The sequence below is a fragment of the Seriola aureovittata genome, chromosome 11, assembly GCF_021018895.1.
Source record: "Seriola aureovittata isolate HTS-2021-v1 ecotype China chromosome 11, ASM2101889v1, whole genome shotgun sequence".
Lineage (NCBI taxonomy): Eukaryota > Metazoa > Chordata > Actinopteri > Carangiformes > Carangidae > Seriola > Seriola aureovittata.
Window position 1 is genome coordinate 7,044,994 of NC_079374.1, and position 12,071 is coordinate 7,057,064.

General features: G+C 40.0%; 1 protein-coding gene across 3 annotated transcripts in view; it reads left to right on the forward strand.

Moving 5' to 3' along the window:
• Positions 1 to 12,071, forward strand: part of wars2 (tryptophanyl tRNA synthetase 2, mitochondrial) — a 66,208-nt gene that overhangs the window by 6,998 nt on the left and 47,139 nt on the right. For all 3 annotated transcript variants that reach the window (XM_056389893.1, XM_056389892.1, XM_056389894.1), the window contains exons 2-4: positions 1,339 to 1,414; positions 3,040 to 3,206; positions 5,901 to 6,073. The gene's annotated coding sequence lies outside the window, so the exon portion shown is untranslated. The remainder of the gene's footprint in view (positions 1 to 1,338; positions 1,415 to 3,039; positions 3,207 to 5,900; positions 6,074 to 12,071) is intronic.

A 12,071-nucleotide genomic window follows, 5' to 3' on the forward strand; every position in this document is an offset into this window, starting at 1 on the left:
TACCAAGGGGCGGTGGAGTTGTGTGAAAGTATTATGAAAGTATTATTTGTGCTCAGTTTTTTCCCCCCAAAAAGAGGGGAGGGGCATGTCATCATTTAAGTGAAGGATTCATTCCTCCCTGAAGTGTGCTTGAAGCCATGAAAACTGGACTGTGACGACTCTGAACTCCTCTGTGGGTGCATTAAGACGTTAACTTTCACTGCACATAAACACCATTTCCTCTCTGCTGTTTCTTTTTGTAGTTGGTTTAAGTCTTGCTTTTTTGTGGTAAATGTCAGAGTGTTGTCTTTATTCCTATGTACAGAGATTGTTTGGAGTCCTGTCCAATGAAATTATGTGAAAGGAACCTCATGTCTCAGATGCAAATGAATGCTTCATGCCTAACTCAAGAGTACAAGTCAGTGTTTTCGAAGGAAAGGGTTAGTTGGACATGACATGAGACAGGAAGTAAAATGACTTGTTGAAAACTAAGAGTGAAGGAATCAGTGTGATGAGAGGAGACATTTAACTTTCTTCAATCAACTTTTATGTCATTTTCATCTCTCAACGACAGGTTTTTCTAAGTTATTTTTAAGTGTTTAAGCATGACTGGAAACTCAACCTAACTCAACTGGACTTTGTTTATTTTAGTTGCTCAAATGTGAATTTTTTTTCTCCCAATCTTTGAACATGAACAGATGAAATTGGCATCCAGTGTTGATATGTTTATTCATACAATACCTGAACTGAGTTTGACTTTGAATTTGTAGGTTAGCATTATTTATGATGTATTTAATAATGTATTTTCATGTAAAGATACATACCTACCTTACCTCAATGACCTTTCTGACTCTGGAGTCTGTTTTGCAGGTATAGGGATTCGTAAACAGTCGGAAACCAATCACATCTGAGAATGCACCCTGTTGAGGATAAAATTGTGGTTTGATTGTTGCTCATAAAGAATGAGGAACAGAAAGTTTGCTTCTCAAGATACAGCACGACGACGTTTCCCCCGATCTACACTAAAACTTTAGGCCTCTGTCTTCAGATTTATCCATAAGTGAGTGTTATCAGAGGTTAGGGTTGAAAGGTTCAGTTTTCGGATGTGAAAGAGATGATATAACAAAGAAGGAAGATACTTTACAGTTTTTTCTTTCCCTTCCCTGCTTCATTTATAAAGTGGTGGTACCTTGTTTGACAAGGTAACCATAAATGTCCATGTGATGACTAATTGATCATTGTGTACATGTTTATCTGCAGTTGAAATGTCATTCATTTCATAGGCTTATAGAAATGTGAGGTGTAGTATTTGTGTAAATGCAGTCCTGAAGTATTTCTGTATTTTTTTTCTCTCTTTAGAGTGAAACTGTTGAAGAGAGGAAGGACTGGGTCCTGAGGGCACGAAGAGCTGAACATCCTCTTCAAAGAATACCTGGTTGGTAATTATTATAATTTAGTTTTTACCTGTATTGAACCAAATGTTAATTAATCAATAATCTTGTTACTTTGTTAATTTATTATCTATTTTGTCTAATGTATACACTCCCTGTGCATTTTATTATGAACACCTTTGGTTTTCACAATTTCACATTTCCTTTTATTCATAAACTTTAAAGTTCACGACTAGACAAAAGCATTTTATAATGTTGCAGAGAAAAGCTGCAGCAGTGTAAACCCCCCCTGTCTCAGCTGGAATCAAGCCAGCTGACGACGTTGTCAGGTGGCAGGTGGCAGAATATTGAGAAATGTTTATTATGATTGTATAGTTTGAGTTAACAATCTTTGGCAACGATGAATACAGTCATACCAGCAAAGTCACTTGAACAGTGTTATAGTGTGTGTGTGGATGCTAGACGCTAAGTCGCTTTCATCGGAAGTCTGACAGCGGAATATCCCTCCTGTAACTTTGTAACCATGGCAACAACACAGTGTTAACGTAGCTATCCTCGGGGTGAATGAATGCTTTTAAAGTGGAAGAAACTCCATGAGGAATACCGTGGAAGAGAGGGTCCATTTTCCCGTGTAGACACAGTAAACACCGTGTTTGTGAAATTGAACTGATGTACGTACCTTTCTATGTTCTACAGAAAACTGACAGAAAAACTGAAGTAAAGAGTCATTGCTATGGAAACAACACACTGTCTCGTCTAGCCACATTGGTGTAAACTTTCATGCTGCAGATCACTTTCTTATCCAAGTAGTTTCAACTTGTTGTGAATCTTTGAGTAAACTCACCTTTTAAAGAAGCGCCCCCCAGGAACATCTTAACGCCCAAAATATCTCAAAAATATTTCTTCCAGCGCCCCCTTATGTTCTCTGAATGTCCCCCGAAGCTGTCAGCTTCAGAGACTGTTTGCATGTGTGCCGTTGTGATTCTGTTTCTCTTTGTCTTTCAGCAAAACACTCTGCAAAATAATCACTTATTTTCTCCAAGAGGAAATAATGTTCCATAATAAAAAATGAAAGCCTTTGAAGTTTGGGGGGCACAAGCTCGACTTGTGTCTAATAACTGAAATGAAACTTTGTGTCCTCATGCCTGGCTGTGTGAACCCTTTTACTGGGGTGAATACTTGAACTTGCTTTGGGGACACAAAGACTTTATGGAAATAAAAAGACACATAAAAATCACATAAAACTCATGGTGTGCAGCTCTTCTACTTAATAATATGTAATAAATACTCTGGAATGATTCTTTCTGAACATTGAAAATCCAGCAAGCTTTGATTTAAACTCTCTATGAAATAAGAACGGAATAACAATGCTCTCCAGTCTGCCCCCTTCACCGCTTTCTTGTATTTCTTCCACGTTTTCTCTTGATTCCAGCTCATCATCTGAAGACTTTTCATGTGTCCTCGAGGCTCATTCGGAAAGCTTCATGTCCAATCAGTTGCTGCTGAAATGTGAATCCACTGTGACATTTTCTCTAATCAGCTCTCTCCGAGTCTCCCCATCCCCTCCTTACAAATTATGCAAATCATAACGCAATAATCTGGCCAATTTGAATCAAACCAAACTCCTTACTTGGTCCCTCTGCTTTTTTTTTTTTGTTTCCTGCTTTAGCGGCTGAAGAGGACACAGTCAGTACGACGTACATGTCTGAGGGATGTAGCGAGAGTCTGCATTGCCAATATTCAAATTGGTTGTCTACATCTGCTCATTGTGTGGAGTCTCTGACCTTCACTACGTCTCTTGGCTGAAACTGGATGATGCTGAATAGGGACAGGCAGGTATGCTCATTTTGTGGGTGGACACGCACATGCATATACCCATGGCAACATGTACACACATACAAATAATACCTACACACTTGAGCTTGGCTGGATAAGTGGGTTGTTCTGGCTCAACTCGTTGTTTTTCATTTTGAAATGTGCAGCTGCCAGCGATTTAGCTTTTGATACAAAAGCATACAAAGGATTTTTACTGTCCACCTTGGAGAACAAAGTCGACTGGGATTTAACGGGCGAAACCTCCATTTCATTTTTGTTTCGTAATCTTAAAGCAAAGGTCACAGAACTGTCTATCATATAAGGTCTGGTTTGTTTCAGAAGTGTTACTGCACTGGGTTTGGCTTTGTGGTTCAAAGCCAAGGTTCAAACGTACTAGATAGAAAATTGGACCTATGGTGCTTTGGAAAACATAGTATCAGATCACAAATACATTGTGGCGATAAATAACTAAACATTACGTACAGCACCTAGTTGAAGTCTTTATCAATAAGTTTGAACCTTCAATTTAAAGCACATTCAGCAGCATGGAGTTGGTCTCCACTATATAACCAAACTAAATATCCAATATTTTGCTGATGTTGTACTTGTAATTTTAAAAAAAGATGCTTAAGTAAGTGTTTTGCCCTAGTTTTGTTCTTGAAAGGGGGGAAAACTGTTTTATAAACCCTAGTGGGACACTAAAACTCTTGGAAACATTGCAACAAATCAGTAAAATGGTAATTTGGGCAGTGAGTGAAGAGTCTCCATTATACTTGTCAAAATCTGATACTTTAGTTAATTTAAAAGCCCATATTAACTGAAAGCTTTTGGCAAGTCGAGATATTGTTTCAACCAAAGTATGCGGTTTGAGTTTTAGTAGATTATTAGTATTTTAATTTTAATAATGTTTATATTATTAGCAATACGCTTTCCTTCCCAACCACCATCACTTTGGGGAGTGTTAGTTCCAGCAGACTGCAATGCACATCTATTAAAAACCCACACTCGAGCGCTTTAACGCTGTAACTAATTATCTGTTGATGTAAAAGCAAAAACCAAATAAATATTACAGCTGTGGATACGCTCAGCATAATCTGTTCCTTGTGAAATGGCACACAACATTAGGCTACTTTGGAAACACATTATGCTAAGTTAATTAAGGGGAAAGAAGAAAACATTTTGTTTCCTCTCCATTACTGAAGTGATGGAGGAGTGACATGCCTCATTTAGGAGAATCGTTTGAGGTAGTGAAAGCCACAAAACAATGCGTTACTCTCTGCCGAAAGTGAGATTTTTATATGAACACCTACATTTCAGGCATTGAGAATAGGACAGAGTTGAAAGGGCATGTAATGTGTTACAATGACTGCTGTGCAGCACTAATCTGTCACAGGATGGACAAAACTGATGAAAATCAGACACCTGATTTGTGACAGCTGCACATAAAGAAAGGCCATCACGATTTCTCAGAGCCCAATCAATCCAAAGACAACTGGAAAAGTATATTTAGCTCAAAGAGCCGAGCGGGAAGTAAATATTTTTACTGGATTTTTCCATTTAATGATATGCAGCAGATGTGGAACGAGGCAAGAGGCGAGAGGCATGGGAATCACTTTACTGACTGACTGTGTCACCGCCAATATGAAAGCTGTGAGAGACGAGCAGACTTTCAAGTTAGCATTAAAGAGGTCAAAGGTTAAATGTGTTTTACTGGGGCTCTTGTATGTACGAACCAAAGATCCTTCATCCACAAATGACTGGGTTTTACAACAAAAAGTCTACAGTTGTTTTTGTCAAATCTGGGCCTTTGATTGTATGGTTTGGCAGATGGAACTAAGGATTTGTTATGCATTACAGACAGTATGCTAAACTCTCATTTTCCTACTCTGATGAAAAACTTGACAAATTGTGGGCTTCTCTCAGGACCAATTGGCTCGGAAAGGGTATGCATGTGCACGCATGTGTTTCTGTGTGTGTGTGTGTGTGTGTGTGTCAGTCAAAATAAGGTCTCTGAATCTCCCCTCCGGCCATCACGAAAAGTTGTCAATCACCTCCTCTTTTAATTCCAAAAAGATGAGCGCTCACATGCTAAAGCTACGCCCCCCTTGCCACAGGCCTTGGCACCGCCTCTGAGGCCTGTTGCCCCCCCAATTCGCCCACAATAAGGAACCAGGGTGACGGGCACAAAAGGCTTATTTACCAAATGAAAAGTGGCGCCACATTAGTTTTACACATTTTCTGTTTGATTCAACAAAGCATTAAATCCACAAAAATAAGCCATATCAGATAGCAAATGGAAAGCATGAGTGTTGGTGTATTTTGTGTGTGTGTGTGTGTCTGTGTGTGTGTGTGTGTGTGGTACCCCTTGAAGGATGAAGTGAGATGCTGTGTTGTACTTGTGTCGGCTCTGGGGTGTTTCATTTAAACACAGTGTCTACACTGCAGAAAAAATCATACAGTATCCATTTGAAGAAGTCATTTAATCCAAAACAGAGAGCTGGACTTTAACTTTATTGAAGACAAATTGTATTTCTAATGCAAAGCACCTTTCTACAGATATTATCTCCTGGAGGGATCTGATCAAATCTCTCTGTTAACTGTGATGAAATAAAAGTGGCATTATTTCACCTCATTGGCATAATGAGATAAAAAATAAAATGTATGGTTGCAATATAACACTAAATGTCTTGTTAATATGATTTTCATCTTTTCCAGGGTGGGGAAAACATCCAAACCAGGAATTTAGGTTCACGTCTCAGCTATAAAAGTCTCCTCCAGCGCCAGTGCTACGACTCTGTGGGAACCAGCAGCTCAAAGGACCAAAATGAGACAGAGAAGAGAAGGAAGGGGCCACGCTGCCACGTCATCTCCAGAAGACTTTGTTTCCAGTGAGACATGACACATTACATGCACCATATTTTACTCTAAGTTTAGAGTAAAACAAAATGGTACAGAGGATAAAATAGTTAGATATATATAAATCTATAGATATATAATGGTGGCTGATGGTCATTTTAATTTTTACCCTCCTTCTTTTGCATTTTCTGTCACGCTTCTCTTCTAAATAAGATGAATATCTGAAATCTGGACAAATCTGGAAAAGTAAAACCTCAATGACCAGATCAGATGCGCTCAGCTTTCGGGTTGTGAAATACTTTTCAGGAGATAGAAAGTGAGAACAGGTTGGTGTTGACAGATTTACAGTACATGCGCAGGAGGGATGTTGTAGAGCCCTCTCCTTCTGCGCTCTCTTATCTTACCTGCAACGTGGCCCTTTGTTTCCACCTGCCATCTACGGTAGGACGCCCCCACCTGGACACCTGGTGTCTCCGCTGACAGGTGAGGACAAAGACCCTGCAGAGAGCGTGGCTTTGCACGTGGCATCGAGTTTAACAAGCTGTCACCAGGCTTTAGGGGATGGGGGAATGATGGAGAGTCTGAATGCACGTATGAGTACATGAATGTACTGTACACGTGTGTGCATACGTGTCTGTGTGTGTGTGTGTGTGTGTGGGACACTGCAGAAACACAGGAGGCGCCTGGACCTGTTTCCAGTTAAAAGCAGAAGCCCCCACAACAAAGGTTCTGGCCGGGGGAGTCGTAACGAGGAGAATATCATTTTTCTTTGGCCTCTGTGATCTGCCATTCTTACGTTTCACTTTCAAAGCTCTGCTCGCTGGCAGAAGTCCTCAGCTCCGCATCTCTGATGGAAAGAAGGAACATTGCCCTTCGCCTCTCCTCATCTCCCTTCCCTTCTTCCAAAAAAAAGAAAAAAAAAAGAGTGAAAGAGAAGATAGAAAAAAAAAAGACGAAATGCCCCTCTTACTTGCCATGGCTGATAAAAGAAGCATGGATGTGTTGGAAGCCATATTTCTCTGTCAGCCCGGCTCTGAGGAGTTCCTGCAGTAATCCTCCGACAGGCTATTTAAGACTTGTGGCTTCCTGGTAAAAATCTCTTCAGGATTCCCCTTCTCTCTGCCCACAGAGAGGAAAACTGCAGAGTTTCTCATCCTCCATTCGCTGCCAGCAGTTACTGGAGATGTCCATGAGCAAGGTGGATCTTGTGGAACTGCTTGGGAGAAGACTCTCACAGAAATATATGATTTTTAAAGAAACACCACATACAAACATCAGTAATGATAAAAAGAAATGACAGATCTGTCGACAGCCCTGCGGTACAGATTTATATAAATCGCTTTGGACAAAATACTACGAAGTATAATCCTAGGAGCAGAATCATTTGGGCACTCTCCATTCAGATTTTGTAATTCTTACATTTTTTTTTCTTCCAAATCAACAGTTTGCTGGAAATCAGCCAGTCGCCACTCCTCACCCACAAAAGCTCCTTATTCTCCATTTGAAAAAAAAAATCACAAATCATCACAACTTCACCGCAGTAAAAGCTCCAATCAGTGCACTTGTCAACAAGCACATTATCCCAACCTGACCCACATTGTTTAAAACCTTTTATTTTGCCCCAAGCAGAAGAAGAAGAATCTCTCGCACTAATTTGGCTGCAGTCTGCCTCTGAGCGCAGCACTTGACCCCTGACCTGGTCCAGCAGCCGTGACCTGACAGTGTGCAAATGATTGTAAAGACAGCTGTGGTGGTACAACTTAAAATTACATAGCGAGGGAAAAGCCTTGTAAAGCTGAATTAATCAATATTTTTATATTACAAATCGATGAAATGATTTGAGTTTGTAATGTGGAAGTTATAAGGTGAAGCAACAGGATATTAACTGCTCTGCAGTTCCCCTCTACAGACTGTTTTAGTGTCTTTCAGCTCTTTCTTTTGGTTTTACTGTTTCCTAATATGCCCATAATAACTTTGTAAAGGTGTAATATATACACACTGACCAGCCACAGCACTAAAACAGGTAACTAGTTTTAATGTTGTGGCTGATTTACAGATTGTTTCACTGCCCCCAAGTGGTCAAAAGATCAGTTAACTGAACTAGTCGAATATCAGTGTCATCTTAACTGTCAGACAACTTTGTCACAGTAAAACACAAGGCTCTGTAACTACAGTTTGTATTATACATGTTGTTTGGGGCTTTTGAGCTTTTCTTTAGTGATTATGTCTCTCATGTGTTGACCAGATCTGTGATTTTGACTTGATGCCCGCCGGGTGGCAGGAGGCTATATTATTCATTGAGCTGCTATTTATGGGCGGAAGGAAAGCGGCTTTGATATAGCGTCTCTAGAGCATTCTCCAAGATGAGATGTACTCATGTCCTTGACCTCTTGCCTCTTCCTCTCCTCATCTCTATGTTTATTTCCCATCAAACAATACGGAAACCCTCTGAAGCTCGACGTATGTGCATATCCGTGTGAGGAGAAAGAGAACGAGCTAAAGAAGCTCGGCTGTATTAAAACATTAAGAGGCTAAAAATTCTCATTGATCTGCCTTGTAAAATTGTAAAACTCAGGACTTCATCCAATAATCAGACATCCAAGAGGTGTGACGTGGATGTTTATTCAAAAGGATCAATGGAGTAGCCTTTTGCCATTTCAGTTTCAATTGTCTGTCATATGTGCTTCCTGTATTTCACATTACTGTCACGTTCTGTCGGACAGTGTTTTGATGTGGAATCAGAGCTTTGAAAAGGACTCAGCCATGTGTTGCTGCTGTTGTTGTTATTGTTGTAACCGCTGAAATCCATCTTGCATATGTATGCCACAAAGAAACCAGACAAAGGGCCAACGCTGCCTGTGTGCCAGTTGTTGTCTGAGTTACGGAGCTGACTCTACAGGGTTCCTCCTCGCTGGGAGCCGCTCCAGCCTTGGAGGCTTCAGGGGGAAGTACTGAGGCTTTCACGCTGTTTTAACTACAGATGTAGCCATCATACAAGTTCCACATTTTACTGCTCCAGCAGTGAGGAGCTAGAAATCACCACCGAACTATTGCACTGCCTCTAAGAGGAAATGTTTGGAAGTTCTGGTGTCTTCACAGTCATTAGAAGAACCAGTACAGATGACAGATGTCAGCCAACATGGGGTTTTTTTTCATTTGAAGGTCTCATCAGCATTTAATAGACCTTTTTCATAGCAGAAGTTCTATTCAGTATCTCTGTAAGCCATGATAGTAAACCAGCATGCAAAGTATCAGAGCCCTGAAAACCAACGGACTCATAACACACACACCTGTGCTTTTCCTGCTGTGACGAGCACAATGTCTGCTATGAAGAAGGTCTAATAGACATAGTTTCCTTGTGTCCTGCCTGGTAACTGATCATTACACTGAAAAAGTGTAACTAACAACCAAGCAAACTCCATCCATTGACAAGAGATGCATTTGAAAGCTAGTAAGTAAGGTAGTAAGTTGGCCTTGAGTTAAGAATACTTTATCAAACTATAGTGGATTTAATTTGAAAATGAAGTCCGCTTTCTCACCAGCTGTGTATTTAATTAGCTGACCATCACTCTCTAGTCATAAGCACAGCAGTATACTAAATAGAGATGAGAGGATTGATGGAAGTGGTTAGTGTAGCTTAGCATAAAGACTGGAGCAGGGAAAAAACAGACTGGTCAGAAACAGCTCTGATCAAAGTAAAAAAAACAAAAAGGATAAACCTTGAAATTAGACGTATTTCACCTGTAGATAAAGGCTGCAGATGGGGTGGGCTGTAGAGCAGGTTGCCAGATTTTGGTTCCTCTAGAGGCACCATTGTACAGACCGTGCAACCTTAATTAGAAAAGACTTCAAGAATCTAGTTGTTGTTTGCCAAGAAATAGTTCCTTCACATATCTCCCCATGACACCACAAATGATCATCTTTACATCTCTGTTCATGTGCAGATTAAACGAACAACATTATAGCATGTGAATTAGTGAATTAGTGAATTAGTGAGCTTTGGGCATAGTTTTACATTTTGGACAGAGCCAAGCTACCTGCAGCTTTTTTCCCTGTTTCTCTCCTGTATGATGGACTAGGCTAAACACAACCTGACTACAGCTCCATACTCAACACACAGATATGAGATATTGATATCAATCTCCTTATATCACCATCAGAAAGACATAAAACATCACAGTATATCACAAAATGTTGATCTTAAACTGTCAGCCGTGGATACTGAAGGAATGTCCGATTTGGGAAAAAAAACCTTTAAATACTTTACAGAATCTTCTGTCTGGCAAGTGAAACAAAAGAAAACCAGGTGGTGCTATGGACTTCAAAATAATGCGACATAGTTGCATATATCACTGTAATTTGTGTGGGATAACGCTGCTGTACAGGCTTACAGCTGAGTTTATGAGTGAGCCTTCTGATGTTAGCCCAGATCTTTTCTCACATCTTCTCTTTATCCCTTTTTGTATCTCAGTTTGAGGTTTTTATAGCAAACCTCACAAAAGTGTCAGATGCTGCAACACAGCCAAAGAAATCTTAGTGTTTTTTTGTTTTTTTTGTACTGTAGTCTGTTGTTCTGAAATATTCCTTTTCTCTGTTTCTCACTCACCCAGTATTTTAGCTGCACAGACACCCCAGCATCCATACATCTGTAGAGCAGGCTGAGAATCGGGGCACTCTGCTACATGTGGAACATCAATCTGCCTTAGAAGTCTGCCCCACATGTGTGTGAGATGTATCGGGTGGTGTTAATATGTGCGCATGTGTTGTGTGTATTTGTTTGAATGATATTAGGTGAGCGTTGGCGTGTGTGAGAGAGAGAAACAAAGAACAGGGATTGTGTTAATGACGATCATTAGTCTTAAAAGTGCCTGCGCCTGTTCATGTGTTATTGACTGGATTCTGTGTTTCAGTGTTTTTGCCATATACATAGAATTTTACATAATGTACAGAGAATTACAGCTATTTTCTCCATAGAGTACATTTATCTCATCAAAATTAATATCAGTTTAGAGAAGTTGAAGAACCCCATTCACAGCTATGCTATCAGGCTAATGTAGAAAATGTAATGTTAATTATCTTTTATCATTCACACACAGTTTTTTAATGCATGAGTCGTTTCAAAAATGAATTCAAAATACAGGATGAGGCTATCACTTCCACTCTGATTGGTAGTTTAAGCTACTGAAAATAGATGGACTCTATTAGTGATTCTAAATACAAGAAAGTCCAGCAGCACCTCCTTTTGTTAAGAGGTGATGAGTGCTAAAGTCAGGAAAAGTATTTTAACAGTTGTCAAGAATTCACCAGTCCTGACTACCAGATCTCTACCCTAATCACACAGGACCGTTCTTCACATCATTCTGTCTCCTCCTGATTATCAATATAAAGCCCTTCTGGACACGACAAACTTTAAAAAAAAAAAAAAAACTCCTAAATGCTCAACAGGAAATGATTTGTACATGTATTGTGCACTGGCTCATTTCTATAGCCAGAATTAGCATATTTATGTGTTTTATGTAACGTGGCTTTTACTGTGTGTAATGTGGTTTTCACTTGTGAGCCACATCAAAGAATCACTTCCAGCATTTTGTAATGGATAACATTTTTTTCCTGAATACATAGTCTAACTTCAGTGAGGGTTGTAAACTAAAAAGCCCAACACGCCTCATTTTTTTTATCATGACGGGAATGAGTCATTAAAGGCATTATTGATAGTCCGAGCCCGAATAACGGCCGACTGGGTCAGAACATCTGCATTTGATATTTGTATGTCATTAGAGAAAGTGTAATCTTCTGCACATACTGTTAAGAAACACTGTCTTTTCGCATCGTCTCTCTCTCTGTCAGCACAGAGGCGTCAAATTAACAAGTCGGTGTATAATGCAACCCAGGAGGGAGGTCAGTCCCAACTCATTTACACTGCTAAGGAGGGATAACCACTGTGAGAATCCTGGTTCCCCCGGTAGGGAAAAAAACATCTGCCCCCTTGTCCCGGACCCTGAGAAATCGTTGCGATTGAAGCTGGCACCT